Source organism: Scylla paramamosain, unplaced genomic scaffold (genome assembly GCF_035594125.1).
Source record: "Scylla paramamosain isolate STU-SP2022 unplaced genomic scaffold, ASM3559412v1 Contig7, whole genome shotgun sequence".
NCBI lineage: Eukaryota > Metazoa > Arthropoda > Malacostraca > Decapoda > Portunidae > Scylla > Scylla paramamosain.
Window position 1 is genome coordinate 1,435,001 of NW_026973672.1, and position 20,447 is coordinate 1,455,447.

Below are 20,447 nucleotides of genomic sequence, written 5' to 3' on the forward strand. Positions count from 1 at the left end.
GAAATGACTAGAAGATAAAATCAATTTATTTAAAATAACAAAGCTGCTCCAAAGATAAAGAAAAAAATAATATAAATAATAATTGAATAGAAATATCAAATATACGAATAATTCGAGTATTTTTTAGAAAATCGTCTTTTGTTATTATAAAAATTCTTTCTTCTACCGCATATTTAAATTTCTCAACCTTATCTGCTCCGTCCCAAACCCTCAAGCTCTTCTTCTTCTTCTTCTTCTTCTTCTTCTTCTTCTTCTTCTTCTTCTTCTTTTTCTTCCTCCTCCTTCTCCTCCTTTTCCTTCTCCTTTTCCTCCTCCTTCTCCTCGTCTTCGTCCTCCTCCTCCTCCTCCTCCTCCTCCTCCTCCTCCTTTTCTAATACAACCACTGCTGCTGCTGCTGCTAGCACCGCCACCACCACCTTTTTCCTTCTACTTCTCCCTGCCATCCCCCACCCTTTGAAACTTCCAGTACAGATATGATTTTTTGTAGATTTTTCTATCCCTGCTGCGGCGGGAGAGAGTGCCGAGCTGTTGAAAATGTGATGAAAAAATGTGTACCTGTGAACCTGCAGATTGTGAGTGACCGGAGAGAGAGAGAGAGAGAGAGAGAGAGAGAGAGAGAGAGAGAGAGAGAGAGAGAGAGAGAGAGAGAGAGAGAGAGAGAGAGAGAGAGAGAGAGACTACGTAATTAGTTTTGTAGTCCCTGAATGTAACGGGAGCAAAGGGAACAAAAACGGAATAAACAGAACAGTAGGAACACATAAGAAAAGGAGAAATTAGGATTACAAGGAGGAGGATGAGGAGCAAGTCAACGAAAGAAGAACATATAGGAATAAATAAGAATAAACAGGAAGAGCAGACACCAGGATTATGAAAGAGGAGAAAAGAATGGGAAATACATATGAATAATAGGAATACATGGGAAGAGTATAACAGAGGAAGAGCGGATACTAAGATTAGAAGATAAACAAAAAATAAATACATAAATAAGTGGCAATACATATGAGGGGCAGATATTAAGGTGGAGAAAATTGGAATAAGTAGGAATACATGGACAGAGCAGGTGCCAAGATTAGAGGGAAAAGAGTGTGAAATACAGAGGAATGAATACGTACTAATACATAGGAGAAGATATATGATACGACGAGAAAAGAAAATTGTAGAAGAAAAATAAGGGGAATCTTGAAAGAAGAGAAGAAAAGAAGAGGTTGGAAGAGAGAAAAAAAAGATTGAAATAACGATGATATATGAAGATAGGGAAGAATGTAAAAAAAAAAAAAGGAGATGAAAAAGAAATGATGATTATACAGGTATGCATTAAAGATACATGAGAAGAACTGATACCATGACAGAAGAAGGGAGGGAATACATAATAATACATAAAACATATACATAAATCACAATGACGTAACAAAAGAGAGCGGATAATAAGAAAAAAAAATATATATAGCAATACACAGAAAAAAAAATACCTTGACAAGAGGAGGAAGAAAGATGAAGAAAAGGAAAATACATAGATACCTAGAAACACACATGCAAACAAGAAATACCATAGATATCTACTGAACTAAGAGATACTGACAAAAAAAAAAAAAAAACAGTGAGAGGGAGAAAAGGACGGCGTACAGCACGGTGGAGGAGGAAGTGAAGAAGGAGGAGGAGGAGGAGGAGGAGGAGGGGGAGGAGGTGTAAGTAGTGGTGGTGTGTAGTGGGAAGGGGTGAGAGTAGCAGGAACCATGATAGGTCAAGAGATAAAGCAACACAAAACAAGGTAATATCCAGCGTACAATGGCATGAAAAGAAGCAACAATAAACTCGATTGCCAAGAGTAACAGTGAAAACGAAAGGGAGAGAAAGGTCGCATCTTTTTCCGTTGTGATATTGTGAATAACATATGTGTGCCTTATATTGTAAGTCACTGCTTACTGTTAAGAACACACTGCGCTGTACAGGGAATAAATCATCGTCAACATCGGACACAGAAACCAGACAAAAAATTAAAGTGCCGAAAACAATAAGTAAAGCCAAAAAGCAAGAAGAAAATAAAGAAATATATGAAAGTAAAAAAAAAATAAATAAATAAAAAAAAAAAAAAAAATCTATTATTATGAAACGCGTTGCTCTCTCATAAGGAATATTTTTTAGTCATCATTAATATTAGTTTTTTTTCAGTTTTTCCTAAATTAATGAAGCAAAATTTTTTTTTTTTTTTTTTTTTTACCACTGGAACCATGAAAACGTTCTTGAAGACTTTAACAACACCCAATGAAGCTGAAATTCATGAAAATAAGACGAATGCTTTTCTCTCATCCCTCTCCCTCCCTTCCATCTCTCATTCTTCATCTTCCTTCCCTTCTTCCTTCCTCCCTCCCTCCTTCCCTTCCCCTCCCACCTCCCTCCCGCTTGCCTCCCTCCATCACGTTGCAGACCTTCAATCACTCAGAGTTGATCCATCACATCTACTCTCCTGCTTCTTCTCTTTTTCCCTCTTCCCCGTTCTCTCCTTCCATGTTTCCATTCATCCACCAAGCCACTCACGCCTCTATTCCTTCTTTCCTTGCTTCTCTCTTCCTCGCTGTAGTTCTGTAGAGTGTGGTCTACAGAGCTACAAGCATGCATCGCTCATTTACGAATAAAAATGATAAACAAAACTACTTATTCCATTGCTAGGGAAGAATGAAAAGTGCAAGACAAATTTTCCATTAAAGGAGAGAAAAAGGCGTGAAGAAAATATGATAAAAAGAAAAAAAGAGCTGAAATATTGCATGACTTATGTACGAATATGAGAGAAAATGCATAATCTATCAGAAAGAAGAAAAAAAAAAGACTGTGATCTAACTTCGAATAAAGGAAGGAAACTCATCAATTCCGTTAATTGTCAAGTGTGAACAAAGAAAAAGGATGGCGAGTCCTGCGTGGGATCATGAAAGGCCCTTGATGTGCCGGGGACGTGAAGGACGCCCCCCACACGAAGGAAAGGAGCACAAGAACCCCGGAAAACCTCTATGGAAATTTGGGGAAAACTTTGGAGCCAGTCTGAAACAAATAAAAGTTATAGGGACTCACTAAGAGAGAGAGAGAGAGGAAACGAGCAGAAGGTGTTAGGAAGTCTGCGGAAAGTTAGTGCGGGGATCCAGTGTAGAATAAAAATATCTATGGGGATTTTGGGCGTAGGCTCAGTCAGGGGGTATTTGGGGGAGAGTGTAGGGGAAATATACCAAAGTGTAATGAGCTTTGGGGAAAAGTTTACGAGGAGTTAAGGAAAGTTCAAGGGAAATCACAGAGTTTATGGGTCTTAGGGGAAGGTATTTAGTGGGAAGAGGAATTGCGAGGCTCAAGAGGGATGAAGAAGAGTACCACAGAGAGGAGGAGGCTGGAGGAGGCAAGACAAGAGAGAGAGGAAAACGATAGAATAATTGGGTGGAACATCGCGAGAAGAGAGAGAAAAAAAAAGTGGGCAGAAAAAATAAAAGAAAGAAAAAGTTTATTAGCGAATGATAAATAAAAATATGGAATAATGTAAAAGAAAACAAATGAACGTGAAAAAAAAGATGAAGAGAAGATGAAAAAAATAAGACAAAACCTGAAGAGAAGAAAGGAAAGAGAAGGAGAAGACGGGAAGAAGATGGAAGAGGTTGAAGTAATGATAACGTGTGGGTTAATGTGTGGGTTAACGAGCTTCAAAGAGAGTGACACCAACACGGATAGCCTCCAACACGCTGCGGTCCAGGCATGACTCACGGATCACCTACTGGGAGGTCAGTGTGTTGAGGTTGTGAGTGTGTGTTGCCGCGTCAGGCTTTCTACCGCAGGGGTCTTGGCAAGAAGTGGGGCCACACAAGGAAATGAAATCACAAGCTAGGAAACTTTATGTTGAAATAATACACAGCGGTCGTGACTGACTGTTGTGACTTCCTTGTCACTGTTTGTGTGCTTTGTGGCGGACAGGAGGAGAGAGAGAGAGAGAGAGAGAGAGAGAGGAGAGAGAGAGAGAGAGAGAGAGAGAGAGAGAGAGAGAGAGAGAGAGAGAGACAGAGAGAGAGATGGAGAGAGAGAGAGAGACAGAGAGGAGAGAGAGAGAGAGAGAGAATTTCTCGCTGTGCATTTAGCATGTGTGTGTGTGTTAGCATGTGTGTGTGTGTGTGTGTGTGTGGTGTGTTTGTGTGTGTGTGTGTGTGTTATAACTCGATATACTTCAACGTAACAATACATAATATTTTCCTTTAATTACTTTGAATGGCAAGTTATTTTCTTTTATACTTCCGTTCTCTACTACCACCACCACCACCTCCATCTTCCCCTCTCAGCTTCCATCCCACCTCAGCAACGTATTTTCCCGCTCCCATTCAAGACGCACATGATAGATGGCACCCCCCCTGCGCCGCGTCCTTGGTCCTCGCCAGCCTCGCACACTGACAGCCTCCAACATTACCTAATTCGGTGCAGAGACTGGCTGCGTTCAGGCCTTCCCTTCACTAGATATATGTGTTTATTGTTCATTTCCTTACTAATCACAATAGTAGTCTCTAACTCACTCACTTCTGCTGACAATTATCGTACTTTATGCATTCGCCAACTGTTAGTCAGAATAAAAATATGACTACAGTGGATGATTAAACAGTCTACCCAGATCTACGACCATAACTTATTCTTGTCACTTATTTGGGTTCGAAGTAGTACATGACTAATGACACACACGCGCACGTACACACACACACACACACCACACACACACACACCACACACACACACACACACACACACACGCACACACACACACACACACGCGCACGTACACACACACACACACACACACCACACACACTGAAATTCCCTCCATACGAGTACTTCTGCATTTCCTATTCCCTTGACATGAACTGTTTCAAAAGGGAGGTTTCAAGATACTTATTCTTAAATTTTGGATAACGCTTTTTTCCTATTCCAGAGTCCCCTCTTACATAACACACACACACACACACACACACACACACACACACACACACACACATACACACACACACACACACACCGACCTACTTAACAGCTAATCAGAAGGAAGACAACAAAACACAAACACACAGAACTTACGTGCTCATCATCATCTCATCTCCTTTCAATTCAATTTACACAAACTGAATATTCTTAAGCACTCTCATTTACATATGTCGCATTTTTTTTTTTTTCCGCTATCTCTTTTCCTTCCTCTACTGGCATCTCTAGGTATTCATTCCTTTCCTTGTACATAACACTCATTAAAATGGAGATCTCTGCAAAAGGGAAGAGGGTCAGAATGTGCTCCACTTTGGAAGTTAAGTAGTCAAAGAATTTCTTATAATCAGAGGGAGTTAGGTGAGAGGTATACACCACAGATAAATTTAATATGAGAGTGACTCTGTAGTCGTAGCCAGATGGTGGAAAACTCGGAAGATTCAAGAGTGTGGGCACGAGAGGCAGGTTAAGTCATTGCGCACATAAACGCAGCATCCAGCTTTGGATCGAAAATGAGGATAGAGAAAGTAGGAGGATAGAGGATAGAGAAGAGCCAGTAGGCTTATGGACCTGATGGGGTCCCTCCTATTGTTCTCCGAAACTGTGCCTCCGTGCTTGCACCCTTGCCTAGTCAAACTCTTTCAGCTCTGTCTGTCAACATCTACCTTTCCTTCTTGCTGGAAGTTTGCCCACATTCAACCTGTTCCTAAAAAGGGTGACCGTTCTAATCCCTCAAACTACCGTCCTATTGCTTTAATTTCCTGCTTATCTAAAGTTTTTGAATCTATCCTCAACAGGAAGATTCTTATACATCTATCACTTCACAACCTTCTATCTGATCGCCAGTATGGGTTCCGTCAAGGCCGCTCTACTGGTGATCTTCTGGCTTTGATTATTGATGATGCTTGTTTGCAATCATCACATATTGAGGCATTATTCATAAAAGTCTTAAAAACAATTAAATTTATAATTGGTATGGTATATAGACTCCCAACTCAACCATTCACTGATTTTCTTGAGTCTATGGAAGAAATTTTACAAGTATTATCGAATTTAAAGATGAAATGTTATGTAATGGGGGATTTTAATGTCAATTTGTTACATATCAATGAAAATGCCACAACATACATTAACATGTTTCAATGTTACAGATTCTCTCAAATAATTATAAAACCAACTAGAGTGACTGACAGGTCTGCCACTTTAATAGGTCACATTTGGACAAATGACATGCAAAATTATGTACACGTCCAGGGACAAAATATGGAGGAAATGGTTAATACTTTAAATCATCAATTAATTAAGGTGTCTGACTGGATAACTAGCAACGTGTCTAAAACTTTCTAGATGATGTCTTGTCTGACAAACGTAAATGAAGTTAATATTAATATAAAGATAAAACACAATTTCTTGAGTAAAGTTAATTGCATAAAATTTCTTTGCTTAATAATAGATGATAGATTAACATGAAAACAACACCTACATCAACTCTGTAGTAAATTGTCACAAATAACTGGTGTCTTGTACAAAATTACAAACAATATAACTGTCCAATGTCTGAAATTAATATATATGTCTACTGTTTATCCACATGTAATAAACTGTTCGGCAATTTCAGGGGGAGCTTTTAAAACACTCTTAGATGGGTTATTTGTTGCGCACAAAAAAATAACGAGAGTAATGTTTCATAGAAAAAAACGGTACGATCATACTAATCCTCTATTTTGTGAACACAACCTTTTGAAAGTCCCCGATATAATATTCTTGCAAACTTGTATATTTCTTTTCAAATCAATTTACATATATCCCAATAATACATCTTATAAATTACTATCCAATAATATTAATAACACTAGAAGGCCAGATGACCTCAAAACTTCCTCTCTGTAGGACTGTCCACGAACAGAGAAGTGTGAGTGTGCGCGGCGTCAGGGAGTGGAACAGCCTCCCGCACGATATTAAATCACTAACCTCTATCAATTTGTTTAAAAGCAAAGTGAAATGTTTCTTACTTCTAAACTATGAATGTTAACCATAGCAATGTCTGTGAATCATGTGCTGTTATGTGTTGATACACAGACACACATGTCAGGTGTGCACATCTTGTGGACGTGTGTATGTACATCACCAACAATGATATCATTAATAGAAAACTTTGGCTAATATAACATATGTTACGGCAAAGTATGTATGTAACCATGCATACATTTGTTATGTATGTATGTGAGTATGTGTATGTATGTGCACAGGTTTGTATGTGGCCATGTGTGTGTGTGTGTGTGTGTGTGTGTGTGTGTGTGTGTGTGTGTGTGTGTGTGTGTGTGTGTGTGTGTGTGTGTGTGTGTGTGTGTGTGTGTATTGTGTGGCCGCATGTATGCATCATGCTGTACGTATGTTCGCATACAGGTTGCATATGTGTGAGTGTGTGTGTCTGTGCATGTACATATGAATGTGTGTATGTATGCAGTTATATGTTGTGGTATGTATGTTTGTGGGTATCTATGTAAGTGTGTCTACCTGTGTTTGTGTTCGCCAAGTTCACGTATGTGAACATATATGTGGCACAGTATAGCATACTATACACTCCATCACTCATTATTGTGTCATGTGCTGCAAACAACAAAACAAGTAGTCTATTATTACCTCTATCATGTGCAAAATGGCGGCTCAAATAGGAACAAGTCAGGGTGTAAACATTTGCGCTACTTGTGTCATTCTTTATTCAGGTCTGTATAAAAGCTTCGGCTTGATGGACCTGGCCTTACGTATTGAACTGTGTATGAAATGCTAGAAATGCATTAATGTTACAAAAGGCAAACAAAATATATCAATCAATCAATATCAATCAACCTCTCTCTCTCTCTCTCTCTCTCTCTCTCTCTCTCCTCTCTCTCTCTCTCTCTCTCTCTCTCTCTCTCTCTCTCTCTCTCTCTCTCTCTCTCTCTCAGGCGGTCTGTTCACCACCATCCTACTTTTCGCCACTCAGCCAAAACTGAACCAAGGTACATTTTTAATTTCATGAGAACTAGGATGGGAGGAAAAAGCAGTCGACTGTCAGTGGAGGCACGGCTGAGCCTCCTGGGCGAGTGTGGCGTGGACGCCGTGAGGCTGTCCCGCCCCCGCTCGGGGGGGCTGCTGTGGGAGGGGGGAGGCGCTCTCTGGCCTCCTTTAACCTTCCGGCAAGGGGCCGAGGGGGGGGCGAAGCCCCTCGTGTCGGATCAGGCAGGCAGCCACCTGAATATGGACAAGCTGGCCGCCTTGGACCAGGAGGACACCCCATCAGGGTGCACTGCCTGGCAGGAGGCGCAAACAGTCTTCTGTCAGGATCACCTGCCCCTGAGGGGACCTCCTGGCCGGACTGAAGTACACTACGGCGGGGCGTCGACGCCGTTTTGTACTTCAGCCTGGCCGGAGGTCCTGGGGTGTCCACGGGGGGCAGGGTAGCATAGGGCAGGGCTGCCCCGTGCTCTTTTTGCAACAGCAAGAGAGTGGGCAGCCGCCCCAAGCCCCCCCCAAGAGGACCAGGCTGTCCGCGTCCCAGAGGCGGGGCAGGAGGCCGGCCCCGCCCCAGAGGCTGGCCAGGTGGTGGTGGCCAGCCCGGGGTCACGAGGCCGGCCACTCCCCCTGAGGCTGGCCAGGGTGGTGGCGGGCAGCCCTGGGCACGAGGCCCTGCCCCGCCCCAGAGGCTGGCCAGGTGGTGGCGGCCAGCCTGGGACACGAGGTCTCGGCGGGCCCCTCCCCTGAGGGCTGGCCAGGTGGTGGCGGCCAGCCCGGGGAAGGAGGCCGGACCCGCCCCTGAGGCTGGCCAGGTGGTGGGCGGCCAGCCCGGGGAAGGATAGCCTGGGCCTGTGGGTCTCGGCCCCCAGCCCGGAGGAGGGGCAAAAGGAGGCCAGGAGCCAGTCGAGCGCCCACGACCCCCGCGGAGGACGAGGGAGCGGGGGCTCGTCCTCCGAGGAGTGGGAGGAAGGGAGTGGTTGGCCCCTTCCCCACCACCACAGCGCCAACTCCCCCCAGCCAGGGAAGGCCTCGCCAGGGGAGGGGCAGGGCTTGGAAGCAGGTTGTCCTACGGCCTGTGGGACAACCTGCTCGCCATTGCACAGACCCTGTCCCTCACCCTGGTGGTGTACTCCGCCCCTGCTGGACTACTTCCCTGACTGAGGGGGGGCAGCCGGCCCCACAGGGCAGTCGGCTGCCCGGAGGGGGGAGGGGGGGAGTGGGGGGGAGGGGATAGGTTAGGTGGGAGGGGGGAGGGGGGGGAGGGGGGAGGGGATAGGATAGGTGGGAGGGGGGGAGGGGGGAGGGAAGACAGCCGGGATGGGGGGAGGGAGTGCTGTCTTGGGAGGGGGGAGGGGGAAAGGGGTAGGTTAGGTTAGAATAGGTTAGGTTAGGTTAGGTTAGGTTAGCTTAGGTTAGGTTAGGTTAGGGTAGGTTAGGTTAGGTTAGATTAGGTTAGGGTAGGTTAGGTTAGTTTAGGTTAGGTTAGGTTAGGTTAGATTAGGTTAGGGTAGGTTAGGGTAGGGTAGGTTAGGGTAGGTTAGGTTAGTTTAAGTTAGGTTAGGTTAGGTTAGATTAGGTTAGGGTAGGTTAGGGTAGGGTAGGGTAGGGTAGGGTAGGGTAGGGTAGGTTAGGTTAGGTTAGGTTAGATTAGGTTAGGTTAGGTTAGATTAGGTTAGGTTAGGTTAGGTTAGATTAGATTAGGTTAGGTTAGGTTAGATTAGGTTAGGTTAGGTTAGGTTAGATTAGGATAGGTTAGGTTAGGTTAGGTTAGATTAAGCTATCAGGACAAGTAAATAACAACACCGCCGTGTGCGGCGGCCATCATGTGAGCAATGCACGTATTTTCGTGACCACCTGCTGCCTTGGCAGAGACAGAGCGAGAGAGAGGGAATCACGTTTTTTGCATGGCCAGTTTTCCTTTGTTTCTTCTTCGCATATTTTATTATTCGCATATTTATTACCAAATTACTCGAGAATGAGCCTTATTGGAAGCTAAGGGAAAATAAACTGAATGATCGAAGTATGGGAACATTAATATACGTACTTGAAAATGTACCTTATGGAAAGTATAGGAAAATTAACCGTATGATCGAAGTAGGGGAAAATAAATAAAGCTACCCGAAAAACAACATTATTGAAAGTTATAGGAAAATAAACCGTATGATCGAAGTATTGGAAAATAAACCTTATAGCAAAGGAAGTGGGAGCAAAACGTCTCTCTCTCTCCTTCAATTAGAGAGAGAGAGAGAGAGAGAGAGAGAGAGAGAGAGAGAGAGAGAGAGAGAGAGAGAGAGAGAGAGAGAGAGAGAGAGAGAGAGAGAGAGAGAGAGAGAGAGAGAGAGAGCGCATACCTTGATTTATGCCTCGTTAGTCAGGTGATTTGATGCATCTCTATTCTGTCCACCTCCCTAATCTCCATCTCTCTCTCTCTCTCTCTCTCTCTCTCTCTCTCTCTCTCTCTCTCTCTCTCTCTCTCTCTCTCTCTCTCTTAGTGTTGGGGTAAAGTTAAAAGCAAAGACGGCAGGCGGCATCCCTCTTCATCTCCCTCACCTGATTAATGCTAATTGGACCTTAACTTAAACTCGCGGCCAGGTGTACTCTGACCAAGAGATAAGCTCACTACTCAAAAAAATCCTCCCCACCTTCTCCTCCTCCTCCTCCTCCTCCTCCCCACGCCCCTCCCCTCACTCATTACCATCCTTCAGCGGCCTGGAATGCGCGCACTTAAATCAGCGTGAGTGGACATCGGTGGGCTGCGGGGAAAGTTCCTAGAGGCTTGCTGCAGGAGGGCGGAAGGGATGAGGGGCGCGGGGTAGTGGTGAGAAAGAAAGGAGTGTAGGCATGATGAGTTTGGTTGGAAAATTGTGAAAAGAAAGAAAGGAATACGGATAATGAAATATTAGTTAAAACAAAAATAGAAAAAAATGAATAAAAAGGTACAAGGATGAAAAATAACGAAATCTGAAAAAAAAGGAAGCAAATGTGGAAAAATGGAATAGCACTGTGAGTGAAGCTTGGCAGTGATTCCCCGCGTGGTAATTCGCATTAATTAGTGGAAGGTGTTACACAATTCTGTCTAAAACACGTCTGCTTGGAAAAAATACATATTCTCTCTCTCTCTCTCTCTCTCTCTCTCTCTCTCTCTCTCTCTCTCTCTCTCTCTCTCTCTCTCTCTCTCTTCCTCTCTCTCTCTTCTTCCCCTCTCTCTCTCTCTCTCTCTCTCTCTCTCTCTCTCTCTCTCTCTCTCTCTCTCTCTCTCTCTCTCTCTCCTGCGTGGCCAGATAAGCTGTAGCCAGTATCACTTTACTAAAACACTTGTTACGCAGCCTGGAATGTTCAGGAGCTCATCACGAGGCAACACAACTAGCGAGGCAAGGAGAGAGGCAAGGACGGACAGACCAGACGGACGGACGAACGGAGGGAGGGAGGGAGGGAGGGAGGGAGTCTGGTGTGTAATAGGCTGATGTACTATTCATGCCTAGACGCTCGGGGACTGCTCCTGCTGTTGCCGTGAAATTCTCCGCCACACCAATATTATTACCCCAATATGACCCCCTTCAATTATGTTGTTGTTGTTATTGTTGTTGTTCTCTCTCTGTGTGTGTGTGTGTGTGTGTGTGTGTGTGTGTGTGTGTGTGTGTGTTTCATAACAATTTGACATGGCAGGATGCAAAACGTTTCTCAGTAATGAGCGTGTTCACATCCTTCTTCCCGCCACGAAAAAAATAGAACACCTAAGACGCCACGGCAGTGAGAGAGAGAGAGAGAGAGAGAGAGAGAGAGAGAGAGAGAGAGAGAGAGAGAGAGAGAGCACTTCTACGTTCTCATGTCGTCATGTTGCACAAGTTATTCAAGAGTGGCATTCACTAATTCACCAGCACGACCTGTCAGTACACCGAGCACACGCTTCCTGGAAAATGCTGCAAATCCTTCCCATGATACTACGTGTTTATGAAAAGCAATGCTTCTCATCAGCAGCAGCCCCTTGCTTTCAGATTCATGGGGTGAGTTTTGCATTAACTGCTTCTCCCGAGCGGACGTGTTTCCATTACTTCATATCTAACTCAAGCAGTCTCCACCAATATGTTAACACTTTGCCTAATTTGTGGTTCATGTTCCTTCATTACTTTCATCGAGCAACTGTCGCCACACAGTGAAATGCTCTCGTCGTTAAATGCAAGGTTTTCATTACATTTCACATTATTCTAACCTTTAACAGAGAGAGAGAGAGAGAGAGAGAGAGAGAGAGAGAGAGAGAGAGAGAGAGAGAGAAAAGAGAGAGAGAATGATGAAGCGAATAGCTTTGCCTTGAGCTTGTTCAACACTGCCGCGTGGCTGGCTGGCTGTGTTGTGTGATCCGTGTATGTATTAGCGCGTCTGGCGCGACACGTTTCGCTTATATACTAGTTTATAGCCGTGCCTGTGACTGCAGGAGATCCACGCCACACGCCGTGTTCCTTTGTATATGAAACTGCAATGGTTTAGTTTTTACGAGCACATCAAAGAGCCGCACGTCTCATTAAGTGTTTTTACAGCGGACCGCTTGCAAGGGAGGATTGCTTGTTTACAGCAAGTAATTTAATTAAAGATTCATGTTATAACCTTCACTGTTTTAATTAAATCATGGTCATAAGAGTTGAGGGTAATGAGCAGCATGTACGTAGCTCTTTGTGTGACGCTCGGTGAGACATGCAACACTGTCTGTCTGTCGGTCTGTCTGTCTGTCGGTAGTGGGAGTTAACACGATACTTGGGAACACTGCGCCGACTCCTTAAGCAGTCAAGGCCTAAGTGAAACACGGGATTCATTGTCCGAAGCACCAACGACACGAGATGGCAACCCAAACACACACACACACACACACACGTGGTAATGGCTCTCCCGCCCACCTCATCTCAGCAAATGTTTGTTGGCAGTTTTCCACATTAATAGGCCGCAATTTTCCTTAAGTAAAGTCGTCTTGGTCTCGTTCGGAGTAAATTACCATCATCACAGTAGTTTGTAGTTTATTTTTTCATCCAACACTCTCAGACTTCCCCACACGTCATATTGGCAATTCTCTCCTTCCCCCACCATTCTCCTCTCTCTCTCTCTCTCTCTGCCGTCAACCACAACGTGCACACCTTCCCTCCTCTCCTCACCTCAGACTCTGTTGACTGATAACTAACGTGCTTAATTTCCCATTGGTTTGTACCGGAACTCCGCCAGTCCCTACGCACCACAGATGACAACTCTGCTAACGCCTGTCAGCCTCCAGTGATCCCTCGTTACAAACTTTTCTGGACCCTGACCGGAGGAGGCAATGAGTGTTGTTCTGTCTGCCTGCCTGGCCGTGAATAGGCTGCTGAGCTGCCCGCTAGGTATCCTTACAGACCTCAGACCTTGCCGTATTGCTCGAAATTAAACCAAGTACTGCTAGTTAATTCAGACGGGTCGCAATTACTATGGACTCGTGGAAGACCAAAGCTTTTCCGCTCGAATCAAGGTCTTAACGAAGGCGATTGAAACACCTCCACCGAACCCAAGTGAAGGCGAGCAGACGGAGTGGCGGGCAGGAGTGGTGGGTCAGTGGCTTCTTACCTTGACCTCCGTGAACACAGGTGACGGCACACTTACCTGCAAAGAAAAGGGATTATCAGCACGGTTGTTATATTCTACCTGAGTACAGCCTTACTGTATTTTTTTTTTATGTGTGCATATTTGTTACATTAAGAGTGTCGAGCTGATGACGAGCCAGCTTTGACTTAAATAAAGCGTAGAAATTGCAGTGAAAGGAATATGAAAAGTAACAAGTTAGACTACGGAAAGTAACAAATAAAGATCAAGGAACGTTTGTCCGCCATCTTCCTTTCCATCATCACATCCACCCTTTCAAAAAATAGCATTATAAAAGCCATACTATAACTTTTTTCCTCCCGTCAAATAAAGTCGCCATTTCCTATTTCAGTGGAGAGCCTGTGAGCTGCAAACACCACAACTTCACGGCGCCTTTGTCCCCCCTCGCCTGGCTGGTTGTCTTGCATCTCTCCGACACTCCAATTCGTGACTCAGCCTCCACTCGTCCGTGAATCCCCGATGCACCCTCACCACCACTACCTTTATCATCACCGCCCCTTCAATAGATTGGCTTCTGAGGGCAGCTCCATTGTCCCTAACCCCTCTCTGTCCGGATTACGTTGCGTCTATTTTTGTTTGTAATGATTTATTTCTATGTGTTTGTTCTGTCATTGTCTTCCTTCACACACACATACACACTCTCTCTCTCTCTCTCTCTCTCTCTCTCTCTCTCTCTCTCTCTCTCTCTCTCTCTCTCTCTCTCTGTATATATATATATATATATATATATATATATATATATATATATATGTATATATATATATATATATATATATATATATATATATATATATGCCTCCACTCCCTCAATCCCTCCCTTTTCCTCGCAGCCAAAAGGTCAATGGCATCAAGGCAAATCTAATCTTCATGTTTTGAGTTGCGGAACCTTTCAAAACCATTACTGGTGAGGCAGAGAGAGAGAGAGAGAGAGAGAGAGAGAGAGAGAGAGAGAGAGAGAGAGAGAGAGAGAGAGAGAATGCGACAGGAAACAAAAAGTAAATAAAAAAAATGAATAAATAAAAAGATATATTAATTTTAGGTCCACTTCTGTAAACATGGCGGGGCACGAAACCTGAGGCGGCGTGCTAAATGGTATATATTCTGACATTTGTTTTGTCCATTTGTTTCTGTCTCATTAGGCCGCTAATGACACGCCGGTACTGAGGAGGAGGGGCGGGAGAGGGTGCGGGAGCTCAGGGAGAGAGGGGAAGGAAGGGAGGGAGGTTCACTTATTACGCTCAACACATAGCCATTAAGAGTTTCATTTGCAATCGGCAGGATAAAGAAAATAGGTACAGGTTATAGCAAATCACGGAGGCCGAGGCAGGGGTGTGTGGGTGCAGGTGGGTGGCGGACGAGGCGGGGTGGGGATGTGCGGGTGGAGGTGGGTGGCGAGGTGAGGCGGAGATGTGCGGCTGCAGGTGGGCGGCAGAGAGAGAGAGAGAGAGAGAGAGAGAGAGAGACTATAACTGAGATGCAGGAAACTTCTAAATGAAAAACAACAAGTTCTGTCGCCTTTACTAATAAGAATGTATCCTCTCTCTCTCTCTCTCTCTCTCTCTCTCTCTCTCTCTCTCTCTCTCTCTCTCTCTCTCTCTCTCTCTCTCTATCTCTCTTCGTGGCGGTCAGAAAGAGCTGGCTGGCACTACAATAGGCTTTGGTTGAAATGTTCCAGTTATACTCTCTAACTGCACTTAAATAACTAACTTTTCCAATATGGCAACACGTGATTGCCCAGAACACTCCCTCAACCCTCCCCCTCTTTCCTTCCCGAGTGACGGCAGGCGGAGGCACGGGCGGTGAGACGTGATGAGAGGAGTAGTGGCAGTGATGGGCGGGCCTGGTGATGTATGGAATAATGCGTGGTGTTGACAAAGAATGGGATGAGAGGTGAGTGATGGTGGTGAATACGCGTCTAACACAAGGACAAAACAAACAAGTACACACAACACCAAACAAACAAGGAATGCAACCAAGCCTCGGGTCTCCTTCACCAGCGAACAATTGCTGTATTTCACAAGGCAACACAACAAGGGGACATTTAACAAGCACTTAGGAATAACGAATCACATGCAGCTTCTTACCTGCTATCCTGCCTATCTGCTAATTTTCTACTGGTATTCTGTCTTTTTCTTTGTTATTATTCTTCCTTCACTTTTATGTTCCCTCTCACGCCGCCTCCTGCTGCCTGATCAGCCTCGTGTGGGTGCCGCTCATACCCCCTCCTGTTCTCGTCACCTTTACTCTGCTCTCCACTATAATATTATTTTCCTCCTCCTCTCTCAAAGCTTCCTCTCTGGCCATGTCCTTTTACCTTCCTTATTTACTTCATCCCTGTCATCTCATATTCCTACTTTTCCTCTTTCCTTTCTTCCTTCGCGGCTCAGTTTTACGCTACACACATCTCATGCCTCCCTGCTCACTACAAACCTGCTGACACTTTTACTCTTGTCACAGCACGGTGGCTTTTCCTTCCTGCTTTCCTGCGTGACTCCTTTTATGTTCGCTTTTATTCCTACTTTCACACTCTTGTCTCTCCTTCCCTCCTTTACTTCCCTTTCCCTGCCTCGCCGCGGTCGCCATCAACGCTCCCTCAAGGCTCTGCCGCGGGAAACCTTAGCCTTGCCATCTCCTTTTCGCCTCCATCATTCTCAACACACTCCGCCTTCCTCTCTAAACACACTCAGCTCGCCTCTCACACTTGTGCATGTCGTCTTCGCTCATCACCACCACTCCCTCACTCACTGTCTTCCTCACCTCACGCTAGTCCCTCTCTTCCTCCTCCTCGTCCTCCTCCTCCTCCTCCTCCTCCTCCTCCTCCTCCTCCTCTTCTTCCTTCCCTATTGCTCATAAAAGTTGCCCTGTTTTCTTTACAACCCCTCGGACGAATCTTTTATTCCTGCAGCTTCATAACCACTTTCCGTCACATTCTCTCTCTCTCTCTCTCTCTCTCTCTCTCTCTCTCTCTCTCTCTCTCTCTCTCTCTCTCTCTCTCTCTCTCTCTCTGTCTGTCTGTCTGTCTGTCATTTTTTTTCTGATAGACACTCCAAGTTTCCTTTTTCCATTTCCAGCTGTCTCCAGCATCTATTTCCTTCAAAAGTTCTTCCCTTTCTTCGTGGCATGGAATCTTTCAAGCTCACCAGAGTTTCCTTAAAGTTTCCCAGGTTGGTTTCCTTCAACACTTCCCGCCACAAGACAAAAATACGGATCTTCAAATTCTTGAGGATATTTCGCAGCCAAAGTTACACATTTCCTAAGAAAAAGTTGTCCTCTACTTCACAGCATCTTTTTCTTCTTTTCTGTCCCTTTCCTTTGACGATGAGACTCACTCCACACCTCACCACCATCGTCACACCGCCAAGATCGTTCACCACACCACCAGCAGTATTCGCTACACCGCAAGGAGCTTTACACTAATAATCACCACCACTGACCTCAACACGCCAGCCGCCACGAAGCCTTGTTGCACTAACCACGCCACCACCGCACTGTTAGCCACGCCTCCACGGACCTTTCAAGTCTTCAGCACATAACACGCATCATCGAACACTTCGCCGTACAAGGTTCATCAGAATCTAACTCTGTCTCCCATCTTCATATTCAGGTTCTCTATTTTACAGCTACGCGCGCATAGGAAGAAGCCTCCGCCGTCCTCCCCCGCCACTCCTGCCGCTCCTGCCACGCCCTGCCTTCATTATCTCTTGCAATGGAAGCTTCATGCTCTTATTTTAACTTAAGAAGAGACACTGTCATATTCGATGCAAACTCCTTCTCCTGCCTCTTACTCCTCCTACCTCCACCTCCTCCTCCTCCTCCTCCTCCTCCTCCTCCTCCTCCTCCTCCTCCTCCTCACGCAGGTACAAATGATGTTGAAAACACTAGGTCTGAAGAGCTCATGGAAAAGTTCAAGAAGATGATACAGCGCTTCAAAACTAAATCCAATAATATTATTGTTTCAGGTATCCTCCCCCGCATCAGGGCACCGGCTGTCTTCTACAACAGAGCCTTCAGCACTAACAGCCGTCTCCGTTCTCTTTGCACAGAGGAAGGTGTAGACTTTGTTAATCTATGGGACAACTTTTATAATAAACCTTCTTTATTTCAGCCGGATGGTTTACACCTAAATGGAATTGGAGCAGCACGACTTGGTAGACTCCTTAGTAATAAAGTTTCTATTTTCAGACCAAAAAACGACCAGCAAGATCGTGTAGCCCCAGGCTCTTAGTAGCCTCCTCGCGCAACCCAACCTCCATGTGCAACACTATAAAAGCTTGCCTAATCAACGCTCGCAGCCTTAGAAATAAATTTTCAGATTTAGAAACCCTGGCAGCTGTAGAAAACTACCACATTATTGGTATTACTGAATCTTGGCTGAACTCTGCAAACAGAGACTTTCTTGCGGAATACAACTTGCCAGGTTATGAAATGTTCGGCAGTGAAAGAAAAGACAGGATAGGTGGCGGTGTATTGCTGTATGTAAAAGCCAGTCTTCAGCCAACCATACTAAAAACCGAAAAGATTAACAATATAGATTCAGTCTTCTTGCATTTAAGAGTACGTTCTAAGAAAACTGCTATAGGTCTTATTTATAGGCCTCCGGTTCACAATGTTTCCTCTGATAAGAATTTACAAGATCAAATCACTGAAATAAGTAACACTTTTGATACAGTCATCTGTGGAGACTTCAATCTACCTGTTAACTCATGGGGAAATCCACTTAACTCTCACTCTGGTCACGACTTGTATAATAATTTATTAGAATGTTCCCTAAAGCAACACGTTCAAGGACCCACACGAGGTGACAACATATTAGATCTTGTTCTTTCAACAAACGATGACTTAATATCTAACGTTAATATTGGTCCTGAATTTAGTACAAGTGACCACAAGATTGTCTCCTTTAACATCAACCTTCAAGCATATAAGGACATTGTTAGCAACGAAAAAGTTTTCATATATAAAAAAGGAGACTACGAGAGACTCAGGTCAATTCTTTCTGTCGCAGATTGGAACGCTGAACTTGGCGAAAGTAACATTGAGGAATCATGGGCGAAATTTAAGTACATTTTAGAAGATGCTGTGAAGACATGTATCCCTATGCGTAAAAGACGTCCATGCAAGAGAAATAAACCTAAATGGTGGACAAACAAGATTGAGTCACAACTACTGCAGAAAAATCGTGCCTACCGTAAATATTTGTCCTCTCAGAATGAGGCTGATAAACTAGAATACGACAGACTCCGACGCGAATCAAAAAAGCTCATTAGACACAGTAAGAAAAATCTAGAAATGTATATTGCAAGCATTGCTAAATCCAATCCCAAAGAATTTTACAGTTACGTTCGAAATAAAAAAGTCCTTACATCTCACATTAATCACATTACACTAGATAACGGTAATTTTGTCACCGGAGAAACTCAGATCGCGGACACACTGAATGATTATTTTGCTTCAATTTTTACAGAGGAAAATACTCATACAATCCCCGAACCACTCCTTATGCTCCACAACATAACCCCCTTACGTGTCTGCGTTTTTCATGAAAACGAGATAATCAAAGTAATTGATAAGATGAAAACTGACAAAGCCCCCGGCCCAGATGGTATTGCACCACGTGTCTTGAAAGAAACTAAATTCCAAATTTGTAAGCCCCTTTCGTTGCTTTTCACCAAATCATTTAACTGCGGTAAGGTTCCCGAGGATTGGAAGTTAGCTAACGTTACCCCTATAGAAAAGAAAGGCGATAATTCACTTCCAAGTAACTACAGACCTATCAGCCTTACATCTGTAGTATGTAAACTAATGGAAACAGTAATTCGCAATAATTTAGTGAACTTTCTAGAGGAAAATGATTTAATCAATGACTCGCAGCATGGCTTCCGAAACAGACGTTCTTGTCTAACAAATCTGCTTGATTTCTTTTATGATGTTTTCACCATGTACGACGAAACAAAGGCAGTAGATATAGTGTATCTAGATTTTCAAAAAGTTTTTGACAAAGTTCCCCATAAGCGGCTACTAGCTAAATTGAAGTCACATGGTATAAATGGAAAACTTCTCAATTGGCTTGAAGACTGGCTGTCTGAGAGAAAACAGCGCGTTGTTTTAAATGGTAAATTTTCAAACTGGCGAGAAGTTCTAAGTGGTGTACCACAGGGATCAGTGCTCGGCCCTGTTCTTTTCCTTATTTACGTTAATGATATCGATGAGGGTCTCACCTGCAAAGTATCTAAGTTCGCTGATGATACAAAAATAATGAATAAAGTAGTCACGTCTGAGGATAAAAGAAAATTACAATCTGATCTTGACCACTTAGCCACTTGGTCAGACAAGTGGCAGATGAGCTTCAATGTAGATAAATGTAAAGTGTTGCACATTGGTAATAACAACGATCACACTGATTACTTAATGAACGGTACCGAGCTTCTTAAGGTTAAGGAGGAAAAGGACTTGGGTGTTATAATTACCTCAGACCTCAAGTCAAGTAAACACTGCTCGGAAGTAGTTAAAACAGCAAATAAATTGGTTGGGTTTATTGGTAGGACTTTCGAATTCAAATCAGAAGGGGTAATTCTCACATTGTTTAATACACTTGTCCGACCTCTACTTGAGTATTGCGTCCAGTTCTGGTCACCCCATTACAGGAAAGATATAGACAAGCTGGAGAGAGTCCAAAGAAGAGTTACCAAGTTGATCCCACGACTGCGGAACAAGCCTTATGAGGAGCGCTTGAGGGAACTCACTCAACTTGTTCAGTTTAGAGAAACGGCGAATGCGAGGTGACTTAATTGAATTGTTTAAGATGTGTCGGGGCTTTGATAACGTAAATGTAAACAACTATCTCATCA

At 44.1% G+C, this 20,447-nt stretch overlaps 1 protein-coding gene and 1 long non-coding RNA gene across 4 annotated transcripts in view; one reads left to right on the plus strand and one right to left on the minus strand.

Annotated features, from left to right (window-relative positions):
* Positions 1-20,447, minus strand: part of LOC135096816 (uncharacterized) — a 67,509-nt gene that overhangs the window by 44,984 nt on the left and 2,078 nt on the right. The gene's annotated exons all lie outside the window — the stretch shown is intronic.
* Positions 13,487-14,223, plus strand: LOC135096806 (uncharacterized). The gene is made up of 2 exons (XR_010265025.1): positions 13,487-13,583; positions 13,931-14,223. It is a non-coding gene; the product is annotated as an uncharacterized LOC135096806 (long non-coding RNA).